Below are 5,716 nucleotides of genomic sequence, written 5' to 3' on the forward strand. Positions count from 1 at the left end.
TATCGAAAACTTTTTGAAAATCAGTGTAAACAACATCTACAGGCTTCTTACTGTCTAAAGCCATGGTAACTTTGTCATAGAAATGTAATAAAATAGTTGCACAAAATTTTTACCTTTCCTGAAATCGTACTGAAAACTAGTCAGTAGATTATTAGTCTCTAAAAAAATTTACTATCTTAATTTTTATCAATGTTTCAAAAATTTTGCAAATCAACTAAGTTAGACTCACAGGTCCATCATTTCCAGCACACCCTTTAAACCCTTTCTTGAAGAACGGTGTAGTGTTAGCCAGCTTCCAATCCTCTGGCACTGTCCCCGAGTTATAAGAATCATTGAAAATATTTACAATTACATCTGCTAATTCCTCTGCACATTCAACTAAAATTTTTGGATAAATATTGTCTGGTCCCGGAGCCTTAGTCTCTTTAATTTTTTTCAAATGAAGTAAAACATCATCCCTGAAAAATACAAAGTCCTCAAGCTGTACTATAGCTTGTGTCTTGCTGGTGTCAACTGTTGAAATTGTTGGTGTCAACTGTTTTTTAGTGACTTGAAACTCAACTATAGTTTCAAGTCACTAAAAAATCATTTTCACTGCAGCTTTTACACTTTATTAACCCAGTCACTCACCATGCTTGAACAATGGCAAGATTTTGATAACCTAAAAGTACACAAAAATATCTGAAATCAAGTAACCTATGGAATATTAAGGGATTTTTCAAAGGCATAAAAATATTCTTTGACATTCTTTAGAGGAGGGAAATGGCTTTTGAAGTGAGGAAATATATGAAAGCACTAATGACCTAGTAGTAATCAGTTCTGTAAAGAAAGTAACTTTCTAAAGATGAAAAATATGATGACGTGATTGGATTGCTAGAGATGGCCTACATCTGACCAAATAAGTTTCCTTTGACAAATTATAATCCTGAAAGAAGTATCTCAGTTACGTAATTCAAATTGCTAGCTATTTTTGCTTACTTCTGAATTCCAGTGGTGTAGCCAGGATTTCTTTTCAAAGAGGGTCCAATATATGTATTGTTACAAATTCTGTTAATAGCAATTATTTTTGTGATTAATTTGTTGTAATCTGGCTAAATTAGGCATTTATTCCATTATTTTTCATCTAAAATTATCTTAGCAACATAACCTGTAAATATCTTCTTGTAATGTACGTTCAACCCCCTAACATTCGACTAAAGTATACGGTCCCCCCATTTCTGAATGACAAGATTTGTGAATGGAATAAAAAGAAAATATGAGAAAGTGGTAGAATGGTGTAGGATTTTCTGGAATATTTGAGAGCTCTCTTTCGAGGTTTGTAAAATAAATAGCCATGCGGGGAGTTCAAAGTCAGACTGGTCTGAGTCGTTGCTCTGAGAGCATGTATTTGGCTCTGTGTGTATTAGCCTTTGTGCTGTGTTTTTGCATATTTTGAAGTAAATACATGTGTGACTGTTGAGTTTACGGTGTTATTTGCTTAATTGCTGATGATTGGTTTAGCAATTGTAACTACATTTCCTGTACATAGCTGTAAATAAATCTTCTGTGTTTTCTCAAGAACTGTGTCGTCATTTAAAGAAAGTTTAAAGTCGGCACCGAGCGGGTAACGGTATACTATTTTTCTTTCTTTATTTAGAAGTTTGGTAAGACCTCATTCGAAGTATTCAGTTCAGTTTTGGTCTCCTTATCTCAAAAAAGATATTTCTGTTTTGGAAAGGGTTCAAAGAAGGGTTACTGAACTAATAAGAGGACTTTCTGATTTAAATTATTATACCAGGCTTACAAAGCTTATATGTATAGCCTGGAACAAAAGAGAGTCAAAGGGGACATGATTCTGTTGTTTATTAAAATGAAAGATATTAAAGGGTTAAATTTTGGACGGAAAGCAGCACCAGCGGGTCATTATTTTAAACTTTATAAATCTCAGACAAACCTAACAAATTAGAAAAATATTACTTCTTTAGTACAGTTGTGTGCACTTGAAACAGCTTGCTGGAAGAGGTAGTAATGAGCGAGGTGCTGGATTTTTAAGAGGGCCATTGAGCTTTATTAAGGATTAATAAACTGACTAGGACCAACCTAGCTGGGTTCAGAGCCTTTTGCTTGTTGTCATATTTCTGTTTGTATATACAGGGTATAACAGGGGGTTTGTATATAATCTCCATTGAAAATTATTACTGTCACAAAAAAACTTGACATTTGTGCAATCAAAACTCAAGGAGATATTCCAGTTCAAAGTTTTAAGGGACCATACAGAAGATGAGATTGTAACTTATCGCCCTTTCAGAAGAATGACAAGTCCTCAAAGTAAGAAAAACAAGGTATTTATATTTTTCATTGCTATTCAAAAAGTAATGCAAATGTTATGCCGTGATACGCAAAAACACACTACAAAACGTCGAACAATTTAAAAAATTCAAACTCTAATGCACTATTCAAACTTTATTTCCCCCCAAAAGGTGTTATTGACAGCAAGTGTAAAGTGGTGTAAGTCACAAAACGCCGCATTTCATATCTTGGTGAATATTGGTCATACTAATTTCAAACTCTTTGTGTTGGAATTGTTTTTCAATGGAAACTACTTCTCTAAATATAGGTTAGGGGACCTGGAGCCCATATAAAAAGTTAAATTTTGTATTTTTTGACTTTTTTTCATTTTTACTTTAAACTTTCAATATCTTAACTCTGCATCTGATTTTGAACATTTTTGCAGTTGGAAGTATACATCTAAGGCTGACGGTTGCGAAAATAAAGGTCTTGCAGGTTAAAACGGAACACCCTGTATATAGTTTTAAAGTAAAAAAAGGAAAACCGTCCACTAATAAAAATGTCCTCAGATCTGCTTAAAATCCTCTAATTAACTAACAATTATGGTTTTTAGAATTACCATATTTTAACAAAAGAAAATTGCTTCTTACCAGGAACTACACTGTAAGCATATTTTTGTCTGAAAATAAATTTTTGTGAAATAATAATATACATTTTTTTCAAATTTGATTATACAGGGTTTGTACGCTCCTTCAAAACTCCTCCTATATAAATACAAATACAAAAGTGACGACCAGCAGCAGGCTCTGTGCCCGGCTAGACTGGTCCTATAGTCACTTTTCAATCCCCAGTGAAGATCAATGGCCCTCTTAAAACTATCTACTCCCTTGCTCATTACCTCCTCTTCCGGTAAGCTGTTCCAAGGTTCCACTACGCTGCTAAAATAATAATTTTTCCTAATATCCATGTTAGCCTGAGATTTAAATAGCTTAAAACAATGACCTCTTGTCCTGTTTTCAGTGCTAAACTTTAGCCCTGTAACATCTTTCATTTCAATAAATTTAAACAACTGAATCATGTCCCCTCGGTCTCTTCTTTGCTCAAGGCTGAATTTTTAGCCTTCTAATCCTGGAATCATAGTGTAAATGAAGTGTGAATGAGAAAGTCCATTTATTAGCCTTGTAGCCCGCCTTTGAACCCTTTCCAATACATTAATATCTCTCTTAAGATAAGGAGACTAAAACTGAACAGCATACTCCAAATGAGGTCTTACCAAACTTCTATTTAAGGGCAGAAGAACTTCTTTAGATTTGTTTAAAATAGATCTATCGGTAAACCCAAGCATCTTATTGGCTTTGTTACTAGCTATGCTGCACTGTTGACTAAACTTTAAATCCTGACTTATTAAGATGCCCAGATCAGTAACTTTTTCAGCCTGACTAATGACTGAACCTTGCAAATAATAACTTGTATACTTATTTCCATGCCCTAAATGTAGCACTTGACATTTCCCAACATTAACAGCCATACACCATTTATCAGCCAACTCTAGTTCCCCTTGCAGCTGATTTGCTTGTTCTTCATTTTCTACTGTCCCCATAACTTTGACATCATCACCAAAACAATTCATGTCCCCAGAAATATTTTTATGAATATCGTTCATAAAAATAATGAACAAAACAGGCCCTAACACTGATCATTGAGGATCCCTGCAAAAAACCTCACTCCATTTAGAATAATTTCCCCTTACAATATATACTCCTTCATTCCTATACTCCTTCATTTAGGAAATTTTTTGAAGGGCCCTTCAAACTCCTTCAATTTGGTTTTAACTCCTTCAAAACTCCTTCTGTTTTCAGTTCAATGCTACATAATCTTCCTCTATAACAGTCATTTAAAATACTTCATATAACCCTAACAGTGAACCATGTAGAAGCAAAACTCAACAAAATAAGAACAGATAGTTTTTAATGCTTTTTCATCAGACTTTCTGATGATGATGAAATGATGATGTCTCAAGCTAGCGAGTTTTTACTGTGCTATATCAAAAAATGTGAATGGCCTAATTGGTATATTTGATAAACCCACCTAGCATATAAATTGATTTCGTGGCACCCCTCACTTCTTCCTACAGCACTGCACTTTAAGGTGCCACTACACCCAATTAGAGCACATTTTAAAAGAGGAGAAAGGTCAGAGGGTTCATAAAATTGTGATAAGGGGAAAAGAAAGAGTGATAAAAAAATGACATCACACAGTTATTAGAGCAGTATGTTTATAAAAATACTAGTGGCACCCGCACGGTTTTGCCCGTAATAGAAAATTCAAAGGTCTTTTGGTTAGCCTGTATATTTACAAATAATGTATGGTGAATTTTCTCGCCAATTGGCTTGTACCCACGTTACAGTTCCACGTTATGATAATTTCGTATCTCGCCAATTGGCTTGTGCCCATGTTACAGTTCCACGTTATGATAATTTCGTAATTTATCATAGTTTTGTTCTTAAAATTGGAACAGAAAAAGAACCACATGGAATTTTCGAAAAATCGCTTCGAGGTGCACACCCCCATGCTACAAACTAACTTTGTGCCAAATTTCATGAAAATCGGCCGAACGGTCTAGGCGCTATGCGCGTCACAGACATCCGGACATCTAGACATCCAGACATTGAGCTTTATTATTAGTAAAGATGACATGTGACAAGAGGAGGAGTGAGGTGAAGTGTGACCTTTTGTGACAAAAGGGCAAGGGGGGCAAATATGTAGAAAAAAAGTTTGACATTTAGGGACAGCCCAAAAGTACTTCTTCAAAACTCCTTCATTTTATTTCTGAAATTGAATACCAACCCTGTTATATGTCTGATACAAAGAATTGAAAATTTATGCAATTGTACTAAATTATATGTACCTCAAATTCAAGGTTTTGTATGTTATATTAGCAGGAAAATTATGTGTGATAAAATGAACACATTTCTGCACAGCAGTAAACTTATCCCCCCCCCCCCAGTGTGCGTCTAATTATCAACCTTCATGGTATACAAATTTGATACACCACCATCCTTTTTCCACAGATCCTTTAATACTTCCCTGATGCAGAGGAGACACAATATCAGCGTTCTGTACCATTCGAAAATTTTCCTTGCAAACCCATATTGAAAATTTCTGTTCTCCTATAGTGTAAAATAATTCAAAAAATACCTTTAGAAGCTTTCATTTATTTATTTTAAATAATATACGAAACATTAAGTACAAAACCCACCATATTTTGCTGATGACAGTTCTAGATGTTTTATTCATGGCATTTAAGTTGCAAAACGATCTAGTTCTAAGTTTCAGGAATATGGGGAAAGGGGGGGGGTATATTCTGATTTTTGATTTGCGATTCCAACTTTTGTCACTGCAAAAAGTTTTCAGTTTGATACTTGAACTGAAGCTGAGTATTTCGTTT

Source organism: Uloborus diversus, unplaced genomic scaffold (assembly GCF_026930045.1).
Source record: "Uloborus diversus isolate 005 unplaced genomic scaffold, Udiv.v.3.1 scaffold_11, whole genome shotgun sequence".
NCBI lineage: Eukaryota > Metazoa > Arthropoda > Arachnida > Araneae > Uloboridae > Uloborus > Uloborus diversus.